Source organism: Panthera pardus, unplaced genomic scaffold (genome assembly GCF_024362965.1).
Source record: "Panthera pardus isolate Hobbes unplaced genomic scaffold, ASM2436296v1 HiC_scaffold_23, whole genome shotgun sequence".
NCBI lineage: Eukaryota > Metazoa > Chordata > Mammalia > Carnivora > Felidae > Panthera > Panthera pardus.
Window position 1 is genome coordinate 1,800,086 of NW_026526799.1, and position 25,058 is coordinate 1,825,143.

Genomic DNA, 25,058 nt, shown 5'->3' on the forward strand with positions numbered 1-25,058 from the left:
AGCCATGAAAAAGCTGGAGTGAGTTCAGGGAAGAGTGATAAAGAAGGGAGTTCTGGAAGAAGCCAGAGGAAGGCTGCCTTGCTGAGCTGACCAGGTGAGAGGGACGGGAGCGGCCCCCAAGGTGAGGGCCGTGCAGTCAGGGCAGGACTCAAGGCACTTGAACTGGATTAAGAACACAGGCTGGCAGGGGCGCCTGGGGGGCTCAGTCGGTCGAGCGACCGACTTCGGCTCAGGTCACCATCTCGCGGTTTGTGGGTTTGAGCCCCGCGTCGGGCTCCGCGCTGGAGGTGTAGAGCCTGCTTGGGATTCTCACACGCTCTCTCTGTGTCCCTCTCCCACTCTCTCTCTCCCTCAAAATAAATAAACAAATAAATAAACTTAAAAACAAACCCCACAGGCTGGCGTGGGGGTCTGCACTCTGGGTAGAGCGCAGGGTGGCTGAGCCAGAGCCCCCGAGCTGCTGTTCCACGCTGTGATTCTGGACGTGGATGAGGGCACAGTCCAAGGACGCCGTAACCCGGAGGGGTCTCAAGGGCCAGGAAAGAAAGAGCAACTTCCAGAACATTCCCTCTGTTCCCTCGCTGGAGCACAGGCAGAAGGTGCCTGGAATAATTTGTAATCTACAGTTTTCTTACCCGTCCCCGGGTTTTCCCCTTTTTCGTTAATAACAGAACAGGGATGAGTAATTTTATGTGACTTCATAATGACATCAACTGGTCCTCCTCCTAAGAACCCTTGTCTGCCGACTGCCCTTCAGGGAAGTCTGTTTGTATTCATGTCTCATTTATTCTCCCCCCTGTGGCTTGTGGCTTTCCGGGACAGGAGTAAATTCTGCTTTAGGGGAAGATGGAAAATTCGGTTGTTCAATTGGCGATAAATCCCGTTTCCTCTCCTTTTTTCCAAGACGAGTTTTTCAATCACACGTTAGGGACGGTCGTCACGGGAGAAACACGAGGCCTGCGGTCTTTGTGCCTAGCCACATTCTGTGGGTAACTTTCTGAGTCGTTCTTACCTGGGTTTTATTTTAACGCCATCGATCTCCTCTGCCGTTAGGTTCGCCTCGCCAGAGCGTCCGCATTCGTGGGTCCCTCAGCTCTTCACAAACAGACCCCCACCGCTCCCTTTGTCACTTTGCATCACGCGCGGCTGCTTTGGGGATGTCGACTGATTATCCTCGGCTGGGGTCGTGGGGCTCCCTCCCACCACCGGGCCTTTGCACGTGCCGCCGGCTTTGCCGAGAGTGCCTTTCCTTTCACTCTGGGCCTCGGCGGATTAAGCACAAGACCGGCCCTGCCCCTTTCTCCCGGAAACCTTCACAAGCCCCTCCTTGAGGTGGTGACGCGTCCCTCCTCTGGCTGTGGCAGTCTCTGTTCACCTCTGTCACACACTGTGGCGACCCGTGCTTGCGGGAACTGTACAGACGGGGACTCTGGCTTTGTCTTATTCGTCCTGGTAGCCCACGGCCTTTATGTTGTGCAGGGCAAGGAACCCAACAACCATGACTCAATAAATACCTATTAATGAAATACAAATATCCAAGGAATCAATTTGCTACGTCACCTTCTCCGGGAAGACTTCTGTGATCCTTCCAACCTGGGAGGCTTTTCCCCACACGGGCTTCCTTCCCATTCTGTCTGTGCCTCCTTTTTCCCCCCGACCCCTTTCTCCTTTTCTGTTCCACGGCGGGTAGCCGGGCACTTAGGAAGTGCTCGGTAAGCGGTCACCGAGTGACAGTGGAAAACTGAACTGATTTTGTTTACAGCAGCATGGAAAGAATCATTCTGGGATATTCCGGGTACTGGCATCTTTTTTTTTTTTTTGTCCTTACGTTGTCAAAACCGATATTCCAAATGTCCCCTAATATTCCACGGAACAGCATTAATTCTGAGACCCGATCACCTGTCTGGGTAATGTATTTACCTTTCACTGGTTGTACAGGCTCATGGCATTTGCTAGTTATTGTTGTCTGTCATTGTCTTGAGGCCCGGAGAATTTTTGGAGCCTAGAATGTGAGGGTCGGTGGAGCCCTGAAAGGTCGCCTGGTGTTTTTCAGGCCACCTCCTGTTATAGATCAGGAAACCAAGGACTAGAAAACCAGAATATTTCATGAGGACAAGTCAGAGGCCAATGAAGCAGGTCTCATCTGTCCTCACCTTCTACGCACAGACATGCGCTCTGCTCAAGCCTTAATCGAGGCCGCTGCATCTCATATGAAGGGACCCGGTGGCTTGGGAAGCCTTCACGAGTGGGTCCAGGAGGGAGACCTGGCCTCCTGTGGGGCCGCAAAGCCCACCCTCTCAGGGCTCTCAGCCAGCCCGGGATACTGGTCTGTGCTCCACGCGGGGCACCCAGGAGCCTTGGGAAACACTCGGCCCCGCTACACCCTTGATCTGATCCTAATACCCAACCCCCCCGCCCCGCTGTCGTGCCTGACTCGGTAGAAGAATCCTCCAGAGATGCGGGAACGATGCGTGTTAGGAAGGACCGTTCAGAAAACACGTATAGAATTCAGGAAGCTTCACTGCCACTGTTTTCGCCGGGTTGGAAGGTCCATGAGGATGGTGGCCTGACCCCATCGCGTCCCAGCACCGGTGATGGCACCTAGTAAAATAGCACCCAGTGCATATTTGTTGCGTTGGAATTAAGAATGTGCACTTCACCAACTTGTTGCTCCAAACTGGAATGATGCAGGGGCCCCCGGGGAGGCTCAGTCCGTTAAGGGCTGGCTCTTGATTTCGGCTCAGGTCATGATCTCATGGTTTGCGAGTTCGAGCCCCGCATCGGGCTCTCCACGGAGAGCACAGAGCCTGCTTGGGATTCTCCCTCTCTCTCTCTCTCTCTCTTTCTCTCTCTGTCTGGCCCTCCCTGGCTCACGATCTCCCCCTGCCCCACCCCCCACAAATAAATAAACATTAAAAAAATGATGATACAAAGACCCCCATGCTAGGGTGCTATATAACTCAGTAAAGGAAGATAAACATACGGGAGAAAAAATATAAAAACCTGAGAAGGAAGAATATAAAGCAGCCTGAGAGTAGGAACCAGCAGGGATGGGGGTACCGGGGAAACTGGAGTCGTATCTATTAGGTTTCTTTCTTTCTTTTTAAAAAAAATTTTTTTTAAGGTTTGTTTATTTTTGAGAGAGAGACAGAGACAGAGCATGAGCATGAGCAGCGGAGGGTCAGAGAGAGAGGGGAGACACAGAATCCGAAGCAGGCTCCAGGCTCCGAGCTGTGAGCACAGAGCCCGACGCGGGGCTCAAACCCATGAACTGTGAGATCGTGACCTGAGCGGAAGTCAGACACTCAACCGACTGAACCACCCAGCGGTCCCTATTAGACTTTACTCCTAATAAGAAAGAAAGAAAGAAAGAAAGAAAGAAAGAAAGAAAGAAAGAAAGAGGAAAGGAAAGGAAAGAAAAGAAAAGAAAGGAAAATCAGAGAAGTAAAGCAAATATGACAAAATGTGTTTATTCTGTGCGGTGGGCACAGGGGTGCTATATTCACCTCTGTGGTTTTCTGGAGGGTTAAGGCATGTTATAATACTGCAACTGTGTGATGAAAGCATGTTAGTTTTACTCTTGGCCCCGGGGTCGGGGTTTCCAAGACCGTTCTCAGGTTCAATGATTCAGAGGGACGCACGGAATGCAGAAAAGCGGCTTTCCCTACGGCGTGGGGAGGCAAAAGGACGGGGGAGGGAGGATCAACAAAAGACAGGACAGCGTCCGGGAGATGAGGCATCAGTGTCCGGTCGTCCTCTCCGGGGGGCTCGTACAGGAGGCCCTCAACGCTCTCAGAGATGAGGCGTGACAGGTGACATCAGGCACCCCGGCCAGGGAAGTCCACCTGAGTCCTGCCGTCCGGGTTTTAGCAGGGGTCAGTGACAGGGCCATGGAGCCCCTCCACGGCTGACCTAGGCTATAGTCCCTGGGCCTCCAGGGCTCCAAGAGATACGGTGTGGCCAGAGGCCCTCCTCATAAATCACGTTGTCAACATTAAGCTATCTGGTGTGGTCCAAGGTCCCAGGTATGCAAAGATACTGTTATCAGGCAGAACATTCCAGGGACTCCTACATCAGGTCATGCCAGACCGAGAAGGGCCGGGCCCTTCTTTGGAATGTGCAAGATTGCACCTCGTAAGCCTGCGGAGTTAACCCTTTGTTGCACAGCCGAAGAGAGACGTGAGGCCTCCACCTGGATCTGGAAAGGATTCTGTGACCCTCAGGCCACCACCTGTCTCCAGGCTACAGAAAGTCTGGAGACACTGGGGTGTCTGGTGAACCTCCCCTCACCTCAAACCCAGGAAAATGGTCTCCGGAGGGACGGGTGGAGAGCTAGGCTTGTGTCTCCTCAAGGCCAGAAACCAAGGGACTGGTGCTGGATTCGCACCTGGGAGATCTAACGTGGGAACCCCTGGCGTGGCTGCTCTGGCCACAGAGCTTTGGGACCTCAGCGCGTGCCCGGGTTGTCCTGGGACCAAAACACAGGGGCGTGTTTCTGGCGGCCGGAGGGAGGGAGCCCACTGAGGACTTTCTTAGGTCCTGGCCAAGGTGAGTCCAACAGGGGGCTGGACCACAGGGTTCTCAGAGGCTCGGGAAGGTGCTGCAAGCAACAAGCCAGGAGAAAACACATCAACCCAGAAATGGGAAGTGGAAGGTTTGGGAAGGACCCTTTTACTTCTTTTAATTTATTTATTTTGAGAGACAGGGAGAGAGAGAGAGAGAGAGCAAGCGAGAGAGGGGCAGAGAGAGAGAGGGAGCGAGAGAATCCCAAGCAGGCTCTGTGCTGACGTGGGGCTCGAACTCACAGACCGTGAGATCGGGACCAGAGCTGAAACCAAGAGTTGGACGCACAACCGACCGAGCCCCCCGGGCGCCCCCGAGGAACCCTTTGAAATGCCACGGAAGGGGCAAGAGTAAACATCCCCCCCTGCCACGCCCAGGGAAAGAGGAGGCCAACCCCCGAGTCACCCGCGGGGAGATGTCCCGTCTGTTTTCTGCCCTCTGGAGAGCCAGAGACCCGTGCGCAAGACGTGTGGGGAAAAGCAGGAGAACAGGGTCGGGGGAACAATCCCGTCTGGTTCAAAGCTGGGGAAGGAGGGACATCCTCAACCTCGAAAGAAGCAGAAGTTCTAACTGTTAAGGACACCGCGGATCGTAATTACGGCGCGGGGACTGTCCTGGAGGACACAGTGACAAGAGCAACTTTTGGGCTCCTTTTCCCCACTCTGTGCTTCGGTTCTAGTATTTTCTATTGATTTGTCTTCACCTGCACTTAATTCTGTTCCCTGCTGTGCCCTTCTCCTGTAAGCCATTCTATTAAGTACCTAACTTCAGATGTTAGGTTTCATATTTCTAGAATGTTCTTTTTTTTAATTGTTTAATATTTATTTTATTTTTGAAAGAGAGAGAGAGAGATACAGAGCATGAGCAGGGGAGGGGCAGAGAGAGAGGGAGACACAGAATCCGAAGCAGGTTCCAGGCCCCGGGCTGTCAGCACAGAGCCCGACGTGGGGCTCGAACCCATAACTGCGAGCTCATGACTTGAGCCGAGGTCAGACTTCACTGACTGAGCCACCCAGGCCCCCCGAGAATGTTCTTTAAAAATATATTTTAGGGGTGCCTGGGTGGCTCAGTTGGTTGAGCGTCTGACTCTTGATTTGGGCACAGGTCATGATCTCACAGTTCGTGGGAGTGAGCCCGGCATCGGGCTCTGTGCTGACATGTGGATGCTGCTTGGGATTCTCTCTCTCTCTCTCTCTCTCTCTCTCTCTCTCTCTCAAAATAAATAAATACACATGAAACAAATTTAAATACGCATTTGAGTTTCCTATCAAAATGTCCGTTCTTTTCACCCATTTTCCCTCTATTTTCCCAAAAACACGAATCAAAAGAAGTCCCTGTCTCCTACCACGTCCCACATCGGGGTCGTCTCAGACTCCACAGCTACTGACCGTTTCATTTCTTGAGCACTGGCTTCCTTTGCGTGTCTAATATTGTGTCATGTGCAAATATTGGACAGGGCAGATGACAGGGGCCCCGGATCCTCAGATTCCTCTAGAGAGTGTCTGGCTTTGGTCTTGCACGCCGCGCGGTCGCGGAGGGACTGCCTTGGTCGTGCTGAGACGCGAGCGTCGGCTTCGGCTGTGTGAGGACGGGTCTTTGCACTTGTACCCAGCTGCTGGGGCGCAGCCCTTCCTGCTACCGTGCGGTCCTTGCTGCCAGGGCGTGGGCTTTCTGAAGTCTCGGTCAGGGGCTCAGGGGCTACCCGAGCGTGTCTGCTCTGGCTGCTTCCGACCTCTTCAGGTCTGCACGGTCTCCGAGGTCTTTCTCAGCTCTGCAGCCCCCTGCCGACCCGGGGTCTCACCCTACCCCTGCACAGGGCAGGGTTCGGCCCAAGATGTGACGGGAACATGTTGGGGTTTTTTTGCAGATTTTTTTCACTCCTTATCTGAGGCTCTGTTCTCACAGGTGCGCTGACCCACAGCCCAGCAGCCCGGGCAGCCCCAGGCCCCGGCCTGCGAGGCAAGACTGCTCTCCGCGTGCGCCATGGTCTGGAGATAATTTGTGAGCCCCAGCTCAACCCTCCGATGTTCCCTGCTGCCCACCTCCGTGCGGAGCCCACAGAAGGGAGAGAGAGACTGGAGGGTGAATCACATCCCGGGATGCTCGGTTATCCCAGAGCGACGGCAAGCCGGGCTCAGGGAGGAAGTACGCGTGACGAGAGTGGTTTTCATGTTGCGGGCTATCAGGATACTGGACTCTGGCATCGGGAACGTAGGAAGATCTGAAAAGACAAAACAAAGCTGGAGAAACGTTCCCGTTGAATGCTTACTGGACTTCACAAATTAAGGTAGAAACTGTGCACTTAGATGTTACTTCCAGATTTAAATTTGCAGAGGGTAAGGTTCCAGCATTCAATTAACACACAGAGGGTGTAAGGATTGAACTTCTTCTCTACCCTCTGAAACAGAAGAGAGCTAAGGGTCTGAAAGGCAAATTTGACAACCAACTCAAGAGCACAAGGACAAAAAAAGAAAGGAAGGAAGGAGGGAAGGAAGGAAGGAAGGAACAAAGAAAGGAAGGAAGAAAGAAAGAAAAGAAAAAGAAAAGAAGAAAGAAAAAAGGAAGGAAGAAAGAAAGGAAGAAAGGAAGAAAGAAAGGAAGGAAGAAAAAAAGAAAGAAAGGAAGAAAGGAAGAAAAAATAAAGAAAGGAAGAAGAAATAAAAAGAAAGGAAGGAAGAAAAAATGAAAGAAAGGAAGAAAGGAAGAAAAAAGAAAGGAAGGAAGAAAGAAAGGAAAGAAGGAAGGAAGAAAGAAAGAAAGGAAGAAGGAAGGAAGAAAGGAAGGAAGGAAGAAAGGAAGGAAGGAAAAAGAAAGGAATAAAGAAAGAAAGGAAGGAAGAAAAAAAGAAAGAAAGGAAGAAAGGAAAGAAGGAAGAAAGAAAGGAAGGAAGGAAGAAAGGAAGGAAGAAAAAGGAAGAAAGGAAGGAAGAAAGAAAGGAAGAAAGGAAGGAAGGAAGAAAGAAAGGAAGGAAGGAAGGAAGAAAAAAGAAAGGAAGAAAGGAAGAAAGAGGAAGAAAGGAAGAAAAAAGAAAGAAAGGAAGAGAGAAAGGAAAGAAGGAAGGAAGGAAGAAAGGAAAGAAAGAAGGAAGGAAGAAAGGAAGAAAGAAAGGAAGGAATAAAGGAAGGAAGAAAAAAGAAAGGAAGAAAGAAAGGAAGAAAGGAAGGAAGAAAGGAAGAAAAAAGAAAGGAAGGAAGGAAGAAAAAAAGAAAGAAAGGAAGAAAGGAAGAAAAAATAAAGAAAGGAAGAAATAAAAAGAAAGGAAGGAAGAAAAAATGAAAGAAAGGAAGAAAGGAAGAAAAAAGAAAGGAAGGAAGAAAGAAAGGAAAGAAGGAAGGAAGAAAGAAAGAAAGGAAGAAGGAAGGAAGAAAGGAAGGAAGGAAGAAAGGAAGGAAGGAAAAAGAAAGGAATAAAGAAAGAAAGGAAGGAAGAAAAAAAGAAAGGAAGGAAGAAAGGAAAGAAGGAAGAAAGAAAGGAAGAAAGGAAGAAAGAAAGGAAGAAAGGAAGGAAGAAAAAGGAAGAAAGGAAGGAAGAAAGAAAGGAAGAAAGGAAGGAAGGAAGAAAGAAAGGAAGGAAGGAAGGAAGAAAAAAGAAAGGAAGAAAGGAAGAAAGAGGAAGAAAGGAAGAAAAAAGAAAGAAAGGAAGAGAGAAAGGAAAGAAGGAAAGAAGGAAGAAAGGAAAGAAAGAAGGAAGGAAGAAAGGAAGAAAGAAAGGAAGGAAGAAAAAAGAAAGGAAGAAAGAAAGGAAGAAAGGAAGGAAGAAAGGAAGGAAGAAAGGAAGAAAAAAGAAAGAAAGAAAGGAAGAAAGAAAGAAAGAAAAAGAAAGAAAGGAAGAAAAAAGGAAAGAAAGGAAGAAAGGAAGAAAAAAGAAAGAAAGGAAGGAAGGAAAGAAAGAAGAAAGAAAGAAAGAAAGAAAGGAAGAAAGGAAGGAAGAAAGGAAGGAAGAAAAAAGAAAGGAAGGAAGAAAAAAGAAAGGAAGAAAGAAAGGAAGGAAGAAAGGAAGGAAGAAAGGAAAGGAAGAAAGGAAGGAAGGAAGGAAGAAAGAAAAGGAAGAAAAGAAGGAAGGAAGGAAGAAAGAAAAGGAAGAAAAGAAGGAAGGAAGGAAGAAAGAAAAGAAGGAAGAAAAAAGGAAGGGAGAAAGAAAGAAGGGAAGAAAGGAAGGAAGGAAGGGGAGAAAGGAAGAAAGAAAATCGTAGGCAACGGTTCAAAAAGGACACTGCTTGTTCACCACAAGCGTTGTAGTAATCTCTGACTTGTACGAGTACATAGATGAATTTTGATCGTTCCTAACAGAAATATGAGCAGAAGGGATGAACAGGATGCTTAAGTTTAAAAGAAATGCAAATGGCCAAAATCAGCAGAAAAACTGTTCAAAGAAAGGCGGAATAAAACAATCGGTTCAGCCGGAAAGCGTAGCATGGAAACGAAGCGCAGAATGCTTGCAATTAGCTGTCGACTCAATGTGCGCGTGTCCAAACGGGTGGATTGCTTAACTAAACGATGATGGCTCACAGAATGGTGTGAACAGGATCCTGTCCTGACAGAAATGTCACCAGTTGTGTGGGTAGATGCGCGTGTGCATGTGCGCGGGCTGAACGGTACGTGTCGCCGAATCAGCGACCGTTGACCCCATAGTGCCCTCCTGCTGCCTGTGTTTACGTATGATAACAAATACGTATCGAGAAATCAAGGGTCAGACGCCTGGGGCGCCTGGGTGGCTCAGCCAGTTGAGTTTCTGACTCAGTTGGGGCTCAGGTCACGATCTCACGGTTCACGGGATCGAACCCCGCGTCGGGTTCCACGCCGTAGGGAGATCACGACCTGAGCCGAAGTCGGACGCTCAAGCCACTGAGCCGCCCAGGCGCCCGCCCCACCCCACCCCCTTTACACGTCCAATATCCCGTATTTATTTATTCACCTGCCGCCATTCCCATCGGCTCTTCAACTACCTTCACTCGCCTTGGCCCTTGCTCCCACCGTCCTGCTTGGCCGGCCAGGCGCCCACCCCGGCCGTGCCCACTCCTGGCGTCTAGCTCCCCACGACCTGGGTGTTTCTGCACGGGAGCACACGGCCTCCGGGTGACACGTTCAGAGGATCCCGGCCCTTCCAGAGGCTCTGTCGGCTCCTTTGCCGCTGAGCGGCGCTGTCCTGGCAGCAGCTGGTTTGGGGCCGAGAGGATACGCGGAGCCGGCTGATTGCATCCGGGCAACCCTCCTTCCTCCCCAGGAGGCCACGGCCGGGAGTTGCCGCACAGGTGGGGGGACTTCGTACGTGTCCCCTTGTGGAACTTACTTGTGCCTCCAGACCGTCCAGGCCCGGCAAAGGCACGGTTTCGGTCGCGGGCCACTGTCGTGCCCACACCACCTCACGGCTGGGGGCGTCGCCAGCACCCAGATCCTAATGGCAGTTTTGATCCTTCCGTGACTCACGCGTGACACACACTCTCACCCGGGAGCCCGCGGCACGCCAGGACCTGCCTTTCCAGCGGGAGCCGGGCCCGCTTCTGGAACGCGGGGGGCGGTGCCGGACTTGACCTCACACGAACTCCCTACTTCCATGAAGTCCTCGGGCACCATGCCAGGAAGTCCCCGGGCACCGTGGAATTTGCCAGATCACGTGGCCCTAGTGGCAGGGCTGTTTGTATCACAGTCCGGAACCCAGGGCACAATCCTGTGTGCTCCAGGCTCTGGCCAGGAAGCCTGTTCCGTTCTGGCAGCTGAACTCAGGCTCTCTCATACGACCACGGAAAGGCCCAGAAGGCACGTGGACAAGGAAGGGGGGGAGCAGAGACGCCAGGTCGTGTCCGCCATGTTCCCCTCGCGATTACTACGCTTTTGTGACCAGGTCTGTGTTAGCACCAGCCCGTCTCTTTCCCCCTTTGAGGATACAATTTACCTTTTGAGCTCTGTCCCCGGGAATCTGATTTCATGTAGGCAGCACCTTGAAACTAAATATGCTTCCGTTTCCTGATTGCCAGGACACAGATGCGCTCATTCCTTCCAAGATATCTTTTAAATATTTATTTGCTTGCACGGAGGACTTTAGAAGTCCTCAGGAATGTCAGGTTAACGTTTTACCCACCATTGCTTTATTTTTTATTTTTTTTTAACGTTTATTTACTTTTGAGAGAGAGAGAGAGAGAGAGAGAGCATGAACAGGGGAGGGTCAGAGAGAGAGGGAGACACAGAATCTGAAACAGGCTCCAGACTCTGAGCTGTCAGCACAGAGCCCGATGGGGGGCTCGAACCCACGGACCGCGAGATCGTGACCTGAGCCGAAGTCGGACGCTCAACCGACTGAGCCACCCAGGCACCCCCTACCCACCATTGCTTTTAAGCGTCCAGGCCAGTATTCTCCAATAGAAATACAATATGTTAGTGTAAACTTTCTAGCAGCCACCTTACAAAAGGACAGCAGGAACAGGTGAAATTGATCTTTAAAAAAAATTGTTTTTAATGTTTATTTACTTTCGAGAGACAGAGACAGAGCATGAGCAGGGAAGGGGCAGAGAGAGAGAGAGAGAGAGGGAGACACAGAATCCGAAGCAGGTTCCAGGCTCCGAGCTGTCCGCACGGAGCCCGACGCGGGGCTCGAACTCACGAACCGTGAGATCGTGACCTGAGCCGAAGTTGGACGCCCAACCGACTGACACACCCAGGTGCCCCGAAATTAATCTTAATAATATACTTTGTTTAATCCAAAATATCTGAAATATTTTCAGCATGTGGCACTAGCCGCGTGGCAGGTGTCAACAGTCCCCCGCAGTGAGCGGCCACGTTGGAAAGCTCTGATCCAGACACACCCCAGGAATTCCTCGTAATCGTACTAAACTCTAGAGGTTCCACATTTTCCCCCATGCCTTACCCAGTCACCAGAAACTAGCGGAGATGGGACTCACGTCCAGCTGTTTTGAATCTAATTCTGTCTTGCACAGAGCCACGGTTCCAAACCTGTCTGCACATCCAAAGCCCTTCAGGATCTTTCAGAATTTCCAAAGTCCTGCCACCCCCCCCACCCCGGGCACATTACATCGCAGCATCTGGAGGCGGGACGCGGGTATCAGTAGTCGTTAAAGCTCCCTGTGGTTTCAGCGGGTGGCCACGTGTGGAGACCACTGGTTCGCATCCTCGATACTCCAAGCGTGGCCTTGCAGCACGGGCATCGGGAGGTTGGGAGTGCATCGTCTCAGACGTTAGCCGGACCTGCTGAGGTTTGACAACTGTTTCCGGGGGCTCGCAGTTTGGGGCAGGGAGCTAACACACACATCGGAACGGCTGCAGAAGGACAGGTGATGAGTCAGGACGAGAAGGTGCTTGGGTACAGGGCCTCGGAGGCGGGGGAGGTCACCTCCCGCTCGGGGTTACGGAAGCTTCTCGGGAAGGAGGCACAGGAGGATCTGGACGTTCACGGGCGGGGGAAGCTGCTTTCACAGGAAATACTCGCTGGGGTGTCTTTGTCAGGACGCTTGTTGGCAGGGACTGAGATCCCACTTGTCCTGGTTGAGGCGGGAGGAGAGGTGTTCGGCTCGTGGATCCACCACGAGCGGAGAAGCCTCTGGAACATCAGGAACCACGGACGCCCAAACGGCCGGCTGTCCTCTCTGATTTTCCCTACGTCACTTCCATCGTCTTTTATGCTCAACTGGCTTCCTCGACACGACAGAGAAACAGGACCACAAAAGTGCCTGTCTTGTATGTGCATCCCGCACCGTCCAGCACCAGCGAGTGAAACCCCAGAGGGCTGGTCCTCAAGCCACAATAATATGCGAGGAGGAGAAGCAGGTGCACTTGGAAATGAAATGAAAAAAATCCCCAAGAAGAAGTCACGGTCCTTTGTCCCGATCCAACTCCGGGTCAGGCAACAGCGACCAGGGCGTGTATGGGCGTGAGGCTCCGGGGAGACCCTCGTGTCCGGGACCGCGGGGCCGGAAGGCAGAGCTGCTCCCCAGACAACAGGGGGTTGTGTCTCCAGGGAAGAGGGAGGGAGGGATCCTGGGCAGAGGCGCCCCACTCCATGCTGACCTCTGACCTTGCATCACCTGCGTCTCTCTCCCGGGCTCGGTGCCGCCCGTCTGAGGGTCACCGCTGCCCCGGCGGGATGTCCCCCGTGCACCTGCGCCTCGGGTGCTCAGAATCTAACTCGACCACCTCCTCCAGTCTATCCGGTCTACTCCCCCCGCCCCCGCCGCTGGGTGCCCCGCCAGCATTTCTGAGTCGTGTTCAACTGACCCTGCTCCCCCCCACACCCCTCTCTCAGCGTTATCGAGTCTACCTCTGGAACATTATCTACTCCGTCTCGTCCTCCTTCTTCCCTGCTCCACGGCCCCGATTCAGAATTCTCCCAGCGTCCCTTGCTCCAGAGCCCACACTGGCTCACACAACAGCTCACAGCCGTCTACAGCACCCATCTAACGACTTTGTTCTGTGCTTTGTGATCCCGTGACAACCATAAGGCATTAAGGCCATTTATTTATCTTTTTGATGTTTACTTTTGAGAGAGAGAGAGAGTGCTAGTGGGGGAGGGGAAGGGAGAGAGGGAAACATGGAATCCCAAGCAGGCTCCAGGCTCCAAGCTGTCAGCACAGAGCCCCACGTGGGGCTCGAACTCACAAACCGTGAGATCATGACGCAAACGTCACACGTTCCTTCAAGAATCCCTCGGAAGGCAGGGTGTGAGTCACTAAGCCTCTGCGCACGGGTCAGCCTGTCTCTGTCTCTCTGGACCTGTGGCTCTGGAGTTCACGCCATACCCAGGTGTGGTTGGACTGGGAACCTCAGGAGGTCAACAAGGAGTGAGTACCAGGACTCGTGAGTGGCACTGAGGGGACACTTGATGTTGCTAACGCGGCACAGGTTTTCGTGCTGATGCTTGGCGGCCCGCGATGAAAAGCCGAGGAGACAGGTGTTTGCGTGTCTCCGAGGCTGGGGACTGGCTGGTAAGGCGAAGGGTGGCCAAAAAGAGCCACTTCCTTGAAATCCACCCAACCGTAATGTCTTCTTCCCCCCCTCTTAGCCCCCTTGTTCCTCGCGGACCGTGCGTCTGGCGCAAATTTGTTCACACTTTCCACTCTACGTTCTCAGAATTTATTGATCCATTTTTTAAAAAACTCTATCCTCTTTCCTCGTTTGACAGAGCAAAGGGAAAGGCATTTTTCACAGTTTTCCAGATGCTATGTGCCTCAAAATCTGATGGATGAGTGATTCCTTTAATAAAGAATACATAAAAGGGGCACCTGGGTGGCTCAGTCAGTTAAGCGTCTGACTCTGGATTTCGGCTCAGCTCATGATGTCACGGTTCATGAGTTCGAGCCCCGGGTCGGGCTCTGCACTGACAACGTGGAACCTGCTTGGGATTCTCTCTTCTTCTCTCTCTTCCTCTCTCTCTCTCTCTCTGACCCGGTCCATCTCTCTCTCCAAATAAATAAATAAACATGAAAAAAAAATAGAGGTGATGTAAGAGAACAAAATAAACCTTATCTCGTTAGACTTTCCAAAATAAAGCGGGGTTTCTTAGTCACCCATGATTGTGATCCTTCTGCAAACATCAAGGTGCTGGGAGGGAAGGGACTGGGCTTCCTGGGTCTCTACTCTCAGCTTGGGGGTGGAGGTGGGGGTTGAGCGGGAGGGTGGGTGAAACTCTCCCTTCCTCCACGGACCGTCTCGAAGGGGAGGAATGGCTGGAAATTGAGCCGGAGTGATTCGGTAGCCGATAAAGAAGAAACTCTGACTATCAGAGTCTCCAAATAACCCTGCAACCAAGCCCAACAGCTGGTTGAAACAGCTGAAACAGCACCCCGACACCTGGCTGGGGAAGGAACGCCCTGGAGAGGGTCGGGGTGGATGTTTATGTCACGGCGGCCACGTGACCTGATCAGAAGGGCTTTAGCTTGAATTTAGAAGAAGAGCAAGACAGACGCCCAGATAAGCCTGTGGAGCCAGTTGCTGTGGAGGGAAGGTTTGACTCACACAGGAGGAGCCTCGTGATTCACAGAGAAAATTATTTGGAAGGGGCTGGAAACGGCGCATGCAGCCTGGGCTGCCGACGTCAGAACGCACAGTTCTCTGGTGATAACGTGCATTTGAGGTCGAGATAGAGGGTAGTAAATGCAGGCTTCCAGGATCGGGTGACTTGGTGTGATAAGAACTCAAGATAGGACAACGGGGAGTAAAAGGGGCAAACGTTTTTAAAGTTATTTTTTATTATTTTTTAGGGGTGCCTGGGTGGCTCAATTAAGCGTCCAACTTCAACTCAGGTCATGATCTCGCGGTTCGTGGGTTCGAGCCCCGTGTCGGGCTCTGGGGCTGACAGCTCGGAGCCTGGAGCCTGCTTCGGATTCTGTCTCTCCCTCTCTCTCTGCCCCTCCCCCTTTCATGCTCTCTCTCTCTCTCTCTCTCTCTCTCACTCGAGAAATGGGGGGGGAGGGGCAGAGAGAGGGAGAACTGACTGGCGCCCCATCAAACTATTTTTAAATGACCAGTTAGAAGGGAAACTGGAACAGGCCTCCAGGTGCACAGAGCACAGTCACGGATTGAGGGCCATGGCACTGGGCCCCGGGGATGTGATGACAACAGAGACAAATATGCTTTCTGCCCTCACAGAGCCTACAGACTAGTGGGGAGGGCGTAGAAAGTAGGGCGTGTTTAAGCAGTTGAAGTGCCCGGGATTCAACACCAATCCCGTCCAGACTCCCGCCTCAACAACGTCTCTCCAATAAACAGATCGACAAGCGTTTGGCGCCCTGGTGGTTTTAGTCGTCGTATTAAGAGCACGACTGCCTTATTGGGGGGCATAGCAAACATCGAAATCTGGCCGGGGAGTTGGGGATACGTACCAACACTTCAACAAAAGGTAATGTTACTGTGAACACTAAAGTCCTAGTTCTTGACTTAGGGATTGTTGACCTTGAAAGTGTATATCCCTCACCCCTGATTTTTTTTTTTTTTCGTTCTCATCTATTCAGGCTGAGGAAAACCTTGTCCTGGCATTTCACACTCGGATGGATTTCTAAAAGACCCAGTCTCTCTTAAAATTTTTAAAAAGTGTTTACTTATTTTTGAGAGAGAGAGACAGAGAGAGAGCATGAGCGGGGAAGGGGCAGAGAGAGGGGGAGACACAGAATGGGAAGCAGGCTCCGGGCTCCCAGCTGTCAGCACAGAGTCCGACGTGGGGCTCGAACCCATGAACCATGAGATCGTGACCTGAGCTGAAGTCAGACGCTTAACCTACCCGACCACCCAGGCATCCCCACCCCACCCCCCACCCCCCAGGTCTCTCTTAGAACTGCCAGTCGGTGGCTGAGGTCACGCACCATAAAGTCAGGCAGACAAACAGTGCTGAGGTCAAGAAATTCTCTTGACTTACCAAAACTCTTAAGAATGCCTCTTGCGGTTGCCTGGGTATCTCAGAAATTAGTGAGATGCAAACTATGTGACCTGCCTGTTTGCGTCAGGGGTCCTTGCCATGCTTCAGGGCTTATCTGACACAAGCATACCATAATTACAGGATAGCTCTGGGGACTGGCTTCAATTAGCCAACCGCTTCTCAGTTATCATTATATTATCCGTATTTATAGCATTTGACATTCTCACAGTGCTCTTTAATCATATTGCATGTGGGTTGCCTTCATCTAAATCTTTCCACATACTTGGGGTACCAGATGTTCCTGTTCTCTGCATCTTCCAGGTGGTAGAACAGAGCACGCAGCAGTGTCCGAGGACAGCCCCCGGCAGTTACAGTCTCGGGGCACTTGGGCAGGTGGGTGGCAGTTATTTTTTTTAATGTTTGTTTATTTTTGAGAGAGAGAGAGCGGGGGAGGGGCAGAGAGAGAGGGAGACACAGAATCCGAACCGGGCTCCAGGCTCCGAGCCGTCAGCACAGAGCCCGACGCGGGGCTCGAACTCATGAACCGTGAGATCATAACCTGAGCCAAAGTCGGATGCTCGACCGGCCGAGCCCCCCAGGCGCCCCTGGTTAGTGGCAGTTAAACATTCAAACCAAAGCAAAGGCCCGTGGGGTAAGGTTGTGCAAGTCGACGACACACCAAGGCACTAAAGGCAAAAACGTGTGTCTTTAGTTCAAAGACCTGAGGACCGGACTTGCCTACCCAGACCAATGGAACATCTGGAGCCCAGGGTCTTGACAACCACCAGGACACAGAGCCAAGAGCCGTCACGGGGCCTCGCTGTCGTTTACACTGGGCTAGCTCTGGAATCCTTGCTCCCCCCCTCCTCACCCCCAACCCCTTCCTCTCCGGGTCTGCGAGCTCTCTAGTCTGTTCTGGCCTTTGCTCATCTCCACGTTGGACGGCGAAGCTTGGGGCAGGGAAGGGAGGGTTGTCTGAATCTGAAATACGAACGTAGGATCCCCCCCGCCGTCTGCTCCCTGCTGATTCTCCCTCCCACGCAGGTGGACCCCACGGCAGAGATTCTGACAGAATCTGTTTACGGATGGACACTATGACCGGTCTGATTTGCAGCGGCCCCGAGCTCTCCCGGGCACATCCAGTTCCAGGGGTGCAGCCACCTGCTGAGATGACTTTCTTTGCCCAGCCATCGGAAGGGATACCTCTCTGTCATTCCACATCGGCTTGGAGAACACAGCCACCCCACTCCGGCCTCCAAGGTCTCTTGGTTTCGCTGTAACTCGTAAAGCCTCACCCCCAAGTCTGCAGATCTGGAAATGATTTGAATGCGGGGCTGGATTTGTTAGAAATGGGTTTTTGGCCCTAAATATAAAACCCACCAAATGTTAGATTGGTTGAATCGCTGAATGTGGTGCTTAGGTGTTGTTTTCTTTAATGAGACGAGTAGTTTCAAAGATGAATGACCTGTCCTGAGATTTCCTCGTCCAGTTCAGCGTTTGACCAAGCGGGGCAGGCTGGTTTTGTCAATGTCCTCACTCAGCAAAGTTCTTTTCAAGGAATGGCCTTCCGGAGCCTCAGCCAGACCCTCGCTGCTGCTCAACATGGGGTCACACATTGTCACTTACTCCCAGGCGGTGTCTCAAGCCTCAGCTTTACTTGTTAACCCGTCCAGCCCAAGGGTATCCCCGCATGATGTCTCAGCACACAGCTCACCGACCGGCTGAAGGATCCTCCAATCGGCCTTCTAACCCTCGTCGTGTCTTCCTTCACCTTTCTGCTCCCGTTTGCAGCTGAGCCTGCCAGTGGAATGTCGTCTTTGGTCAAGCCCGGTCCTCTCCTTGTGCTTTCGATCCTGTACCGTCCTCTTTCTCCGCTCCCTCCGTCAGGCACCCCTCCTGCCTGCAAAAACACCATGTCTCTGTCTTATCAAAGAAACGCCCTTCCCTAAAAACAAGACGTAGCCCTATGGCTTGTCTACGACTCACCATCAGGTTGTCTACGCCACGCTCTACCCCCAGGTGGGAGTTGAACAGCGTCCGCCAGAGTTCACGTCCACTCGGATGCTCGGAATGTGACCTGATCTGGAAATAGAGCCTTTGAAGAATTAATTAGTTGAGAATCTCTAGGGGCGCCTGGGTGGCTCAGTCGGTTGAGCATCTGATTTCGGCTCAGGTCATGATCTCGCGGTTCGTGGGTTCGAGCCCCGCGTCGGGCTCTGTGCTGACGGCTCGGAGCCTGGAGCTGCTTCGGATTCCGTGTCTCCTTCTCTCTCCGCCCCTCCCCCACTCACACTCCGTCTCTCTCTGTCTCTCTCTCTCAAAAATGAATAAACATTAAAAAAATAAAAAAAGAAGAATCTCTGGGTGACATCATCATGGATTTGACGCTGGGTCAACCGCTGGGTCTCTCTTCACCTCCTACTTGGTTTATGGCTCTGCCTCCCTTGTCCCGTCGTCTCCCACCATCCCTCACTCTGCCGCTCCTGGTACTTTGCTAAAGCATATGCTACTCTTCTGATGGAAAATGCCAGATGGTTCCCCACCGTCTGGAGAAGTTCAAGGTGCCGGCCCTGACATTTTGTAATTCCTCCGTAATTTAGTCCCAGTGCGTATAACCTGATTTTATGCTGTGCCTCTTAACCCCACTAAGTCTGCCCTGAAGAGTGTGTTCCAACCTTGGTGTCACTGCTGTCCCCTCCCCAAGCCTTTGTAGGCAGTGTTTCCTAATTACCCTCCACCCCCGCTGGAAATCTTAGTAGCACAAATAACAGTATATACTTGTCACGTTCTGTGCCCCTTTGGGGCGCCACAAATCATTGGGCCATCTAAGGGTGCTTTCACCGAAAGCCGATTTTGACGTCCTTGGAGGTGATATCACTCCACGTCCAGATCGGAGAACGCACGAGCAGGGGTGAACGTGGACTTCGGAACCCGAATCAGATTCGGATTTCTTCTCCCAGATGTACGGGCCGTGTGACCATGGAGAAGCCGTTCACACTCTGGTCGCCAGAGACGCGCGTGCAGGCGGTGAGGCCTCCCTCGAGCCCACCCCGCGGTCCACCTCCTTCCCTCCATTCCTACTTCCCTTTAACGGGAGCGGGGCCGAGAGCCTCCTGCACCCTTACGCTCTCAGAGTCAGCTTCCCCAGGGGCCACAACCTGACAGTTTCCGACCCACCGCCGGCACGCAGAGGGGCTCTGTGCACGTGCCTTACCACCCCCCCCCCCCCCGATTCTGCCCAGCGACCTGGGCCGCCGCTTATGCTGCCCGTCTGTACGCGTTCTGGATACTTCCTCTTGTTTGGAAGCCACCTTCTCCGTGAAGCCTTTCCCGACCGCCTGCCTTCCCCCGGGGTGGAGGGTGAGCAGGCCGTGGGCGCCCACAGCATCTCCCGGCGCTTCCCCACGATGCCGGCACAGAACAGGAGCGGGCGGGATGCTCGGCCGACAGGCACGTTCCAGGGGGGCTCCCAGGAGGCTTTCCTGCTGTCCAGAGCCGGGTCCACCCATCCCACGTTAGAGAACGGGCCTCGCTTCCGGGGTCCGCGTCCTGCCCCCGCGCGGTCTCCCAAGTCCCACTGAACCCATTCACGGACACGGCACCAGGCTCCGACTTTGTTAGAGGTCACGCCGTGGAAGGGCCTCGAATGCTCGGCCCGTGTGCTTAGCTGGTGGACACCTACTCCAAACGCTTGGGGGAAGAAAGCAGGATAAAGAATACGAAGGTAGCGTTCGATTTAGCTATTAGAGAGTAATTTCATCGGTGGCCCTCGAGGAAGCAGCCTGCAAAACGTGACGGCAGGGACTCCCGCTGAGACCAGAATTTCCTGGGGAGTTTCCAACACCAGCTCTTGGGTCCTGCCACTGGACATTGTGACTTATTGATCTGGGGTGCGACCTGGGCTTGGGAAGTTTAAAAAAAATACTCATAATCTTTTTTTTTTTAATTTTTTTAACGTTTTTTTTTTTTATTTTATTTTTGAGACAGGGAGAGACAGAGCACGAACAGGGGAGGGTCAGAGAGAGGGAGACACGGAATCCGAAGCATGTTCCAGGCTCCGAGCTGTCAGCACAGAGCCCAATGCGGGGCTCAAACTCACGGACCGCGAGATCATGACCTGAGCCGAAGTCGGCCGCCCAACCAACTGAGCCACCCAGGCGCCCCAATACTCAGATAATCTTAGTAGGTAGACAAGTCTGGGAACCACCGGGTTACGGGGTTATTGCATGTCGACGAAGTGTAGACAGTGAGTATAGACCACTCTTTCCAAAAGCTTGGCAGTGAGGGGAGAAATGAGCACGGAAGCTTGAGACAGTGGGAGGCAGCCAGCAAGGGGAGGGGGGGTTGTTTGTTTGTTTGTTTCAGAGGTGGGGAAACTTGGAAATCCTTGCCAGCTAAAGGAAAGAATCCAGGAGGCAATACAGATTGAAGCTGATAGATGGCACAAGAAGTTTCTAGAATACTCCCGGAGGTGATGGGTCAGTGGTACTAGTGGAGGGACTTATCTCAGGAGGGGGAAAAGGTATCCTTTGCTTAGAATGACCCCCTGTTCCTTCAAAGCCCAGCTCGGGCATCATTCAACTTTGTGACCCCTTTGTAAGTCCCGTGCAGTTCTCAGAAAACACTATATTCACTTAGGTGAACTGCACCCTACCTTTTTACAAAAGTGATTTAAGAAAGCTTAGGAGGATATCAAAGTTTTAAGTCAGCATAAAAGTGGGGGGTTAAAAATAAAGGGGAAAAAACAGAGGCGACAAAATAGAATAAAAAGCCAACCATCATTGCAAAAGATCTCCTACTTGCTTTCTTCCAAAAGGGCAGCATTTGGGGCGCCCGGGAGGGCTCAGTCGGTGGAGCATCCGACTTCGGCTCAGGTCACGATCTCACATTTCATGAGGTCAAGCCCCGCGTCGGGTTCTGTGCCGACGGCTCGGAGCCTGGAGCCTGCTTGGGGCTGTGTCTCCCTCTCTGTCTGCCCCTCCCCTGTTCGTGCTGTCTCTCTCTCTCTCTCTCAAAAATCAATAAGTAAACGTTAAAAAAAAAAAAAGGCACCGTTTGGCTCTGAGCTTCCTGGCAACCCATGCAAAAGGACAGAATCTGGACCGTAAAATTCACACTGTTCACTGCAAGTGAGTGGATGACAGAGGGACAATTTGCTACTCAAGAGTTCTCAGTGTCAAGCTTGAATTGCAGACTTCTTCCAGTGGGTCCTAACAAAGAGGATTTTACACGGCACGACAATAAAGCGTCGCGTTCCGGTTATCTGCGCTACGTGGCACATGGCTCCACGGCTTGGTGGCCAAGGCCAGTTACTGTCTCCCATTGTTCTCGTGGGCTGAGGGGCCCAGCTGGTGGCTCTCACCTTCATAAGGCTGTAAGCAGCTGGTGGCCGAGGCCGGGACCTCCCAAGGCTCCCTCCCTCAGGCATCATGTCTGGTACCTGGCCTGGGACGGTAGGCGGGGCCGGGGTTGGCCAGACATCTGTCTGTCGCCTGTCGGTCTGTCTGCAGGCCGTCCGTTTGGGTGGCGGGAGCCTCCCCACAGCCTGGCAGCTGGCCTTCCCCACGGGAAACAGATCAAGAGAGTCTGACGGAAGCTGGGAGGCTCCTTAGAATCTGCAGCAGGGGATCTCTCCCATGGGGAGTCGTGACGCTGAGGCTTTTCTTTCCAGGAAGCAACTTTATTCGTGCCGACACTGCCCAGCTGGGTTCGTCCCCGAAGAACTGAGCCCGGAACGTCCCGTGGCGTAGATTTTTCTGTAGGCTCTGTTCTGTTGTCTCCCATAGATGGTAACACGCAAACGTGCAGGCTGATTAAGCGGTCTCATGTTACGAGGTCGAGAGGGATGTTGTCGGGCACACATACGCCTTGAGGTTTTTTGGGTTTTTGGTGCTTTCTTTGCTCAGGGAGGGGCCCTACCACAAACCTAGCCTTGGAAGCCTCACGGAATCCCGCTTCCCAAGCTCTGCTACTCAGAGCAATCGCAGGCAAACCCAAATTCAAGAGGGCAGAGGGGCAGAACGCATCTCTGTGCCGGCCCGCAGGAGCTGGCAGCTGGTGTAGTAAATGAAGCAGGGGCAGATTGTGACGTGCGGAAGGAGGCACGGGTCACCCGCACGGGGCCGGCGAGTGGCTCCCTCCGCATCTGGGCTCCCCACTTTGGCGACGTGGAAACCAGGGTCTTTTTGACCGACACCCACACGAAGGACGTCGAGCCACGAGACGTTTCACTCACAAAGCCCGGGAGTGGGGGAGGCTGCCGCGAGTGGTTTCCAGGGGCTGGAATTCAGGCATGTGCTGTTCCAGCATCTGCATTCGTAACCTTTGAGCTCTCGTCCGGGTCTATCCCCCTCCTGGGCGACGCCACTGAATCAAGCTGCCTCCCATCTCATCACGTGTAAGGATAGAAAAGCAGTTATTAAACAACGACGAGGTCTGGATACCCCAGCTCTGTACTGATTTGAATGAGTGCTCAGTCACAGTTGGTTAAATACCTGACCTAACCAGGGAAGGGACACAGCAAAGTGGGCACAGCACAGGGACAGCAAGTGAGGTGGGGGGTGCATACGAAGGTGACGGGATTTGCCGTCCGTTGGGCCAAGGTCAGGACGGGCATTCTGGGCTGTCTGATCAAGGCAGGAGTGCGACACAAGGGAGTGTGGAAGGGGTTCAGAGGGAGGGAAGGAAAGGGCGGGGAGGAAGAGGAACTTGCATGTTGGGAAGGGGGCCGCACCCTCCAGGAACGACAGACTGCCACGGGATGACAGGGTCCAGGGGATGACAGCGTTTACGAGCAGTTCAGCGGAGAAGCAGGAGGACAGGAGGCAAAGGAGAGCTGCGCACAGGCTCACAGTCCTGAGTGCTGTCCCCCCCCCCCATCCCGGAGCACCACCCCCATCGCCAGGACAGGGAGTCAGAGGACAGGGGGAGAGGCAGAGAGGGAGCCGCTGCAAGAAACAGCACAGAAGAGAAAGCACATTCCTGGGCTGGGCAGGAACCAGCCTGAGAACGTGCCTACCATCAGATAATAGAGACTCCGAAGGAGAGAGAGGAAAAACAGGTCCTCCGGGATCTGGCCGGTCTTCTGTTTCCTGCAGGAACACCACATTCCTGGCACATAGTAGGTCTCAGCAGAGCCTTGCTGGTCTCAGCTGCCATAACATTATTTTCTTCCCACGTGAGTGGAGTCTGACTTCATCTTTGGGACGTTCGGTTTTGAAACATGTTCATTACTCTAAGGTACTTGCTTTCCTCTCCTTCCCCCCCCCCACCCCCCGTTTGGCTTAAAATAACCGTTCTGAGTCCCTCGTGATTATAAAAATAGTACATGTCCAGAACCTATAATGAGTATACCCAGACTCCAGAAATGAAGGACCAACCAAATCAAAGTCTCCAGAATCTCGCTGGCCCGGGACTGTTTTTTGGTGTTGCAGCACCTATTTTGGACTGGTTTCATTCAACCACTATAGATATTTTCCCACTATATGAAATGTGCTTCGATTCTGGTCTCACGTGTCGGTCTATTGTCTAAGACACTATCCCTGACTTCAGGCTTCGATGTTATCAATTTTTTCCCTTTGCTATAATAAACTATGCATCATAAACATCCTAGTATTTAAAATCCACATGCAAAGCAAGTTATTTCCTTAGGCTACGATCCAACCGGGATTACTTGGCTACAGAGGGGGCGTGCTTTCAAGTCTCCTGATACACATAGTCGAGTTTCCTTCTAGAAAGGGATACGCGTGAGCAGTCCCACCAGGAGGTTGTGGACCAGGTCTTACTTTTCCACATTATGTCCAACAGAGTACTAGGGCTCTTTAATCCTTTAAAAAAACTTTTGGATCAATTAAAGAACGTTAAAAATAGTTGGTTGAGCGTCTGACTTCGGCTCAGGTCATGATCTCGCGGTCCGTGAGTTCGAGCCCCGTGTCGGGTTCGGTGCTGACAGCTCGGAGCCTGGAGCCTGCTTCGGATTCTGTGTCTCCTTCACTCTCTGCCCCTCCCCCACTCATGCGCGCGCTCTCTCTCTCTCTCTCTCTCTCAAAAATAAATAATACAAATAAATAAAATTTAAAAAATAATTCCAATATAGTTAACATACAGTATGCTATTACTTTCAAGTGTACAAGATAGTGATTTAAGAATTCTATACATCGGGGCTCCGTCGGACAAGCATCTGACTCTTGATTTTGGCTCAGGTCATGATCTCACGGGTTCATGAGATCAAGCCCCGCATAGGACTCTGTGCTGACAGTGTGGAGCCTGCTTGGGATTCTGTCTCCCTCTCTCTCTGCCCCTCCCCCACTCACTCTCTCTCTCTCTCTCTCTCTCTCTCTCTCAGAATAAATAAATAAATAAACTTTAAAAAAAATCCTTGATTTCTTTTTTACCCATCAGAATTGAACTTTATCTCTTTGCAAACATTTAACCAACTATTGAGTGAATTAATATACCCTCACTCATCTGAAACATCAACTTTATCAGACGTGAGAGATGTATAAACAATTAGGCCATGCTAGTTTTTTCTGTCTGGTCTTTTGCTGCAACCTACCATTTTTTGAAGTACGTGTTTAGCATTTGTTATTATAAATTCCCTGGAATAACGCTACAGATTAATCATTCATGTACACGGTTTTAAGGTGCAACTATACACTATTCTGGAAAAAAAAACCCTTAAAATTAATACCAAGATATTATTCACTATCACCTCAAAATTAGATTTTCAAGGTCGGCATATAAAAGGCCGTTCCCACTTTCCACTTTAAAACATTACTCATGGGGGCACCTGGGTGGCTCAGTCGGTTGGGTGGCCGACTCTGGCTCAGGTCATGATCTCACGGTTCGTGGGTTCGAGCCCCACGTCAGGCTCTGTGCTGACAGTTCAGAGCTTGGAGCCTGCTTCGGATTCTCTGTCTCCCTCTCTCTCTCTGCCCCTCCTCTGCTCATACTCTGTCTGTGTCTCTCTCTCTCAAAAATAAACATTAAAAAAAAATTTTTTTGAAACACTATTTCACATAGGCCTTTGCATCTCTGCACATTTGAGAAAAGTGGTTAGAAATTCCCAGCAACTGAATTCCAACCAAGTGACAAATGTGCTTTGAGCTGGTGCTGATCACACAGGGCGAAACCAGGGG

General features: G+C 51.9%; 2 long non-coding RNA genes across 3 annotated transcripts in view; one reads left to right on the forward strand and one right to left on the reverse strand.

Moving 5' to 3' along the window:
* LOC109273557 (uncharacterized) lies at positions 1–17,077 on the forward strand. The gene is made up of 4 exons (XR_008416838.1): positions 1–94; positions 15,279–15,408; positions 15,521–16,314; positions 16,966–17,077. It is a non-coding gene; the product is annotated as an uncharacterized LOC109273557 (long non-coding RNA).
* LOC109273556 (uncharacterized) overlaps positions 13,628–25,058 on the reverse strand; it is a 17,057-nt gene continuing 5,626 nt past the window's right edge. The window contains exons 2-4 of one of the 2 annotated variants that reach the window (XR_008416836.1): positions 17,908–18,003; positions 17,672–17,821; positions 13,628–13,970 (exon numbers count right to left, since the gene is read on the reverse strand). This is a non-coding gene — a long non-coding RNA (uncharacterized LOC109273556). Of the gene's footprint in view, positions 13,971–16,816; positions 17,822–17,907; positions 18,004–25,058 lie in introns of those variants that run through there. The other variant, XR_008416835.1, reaches the window with a different exon arrangement.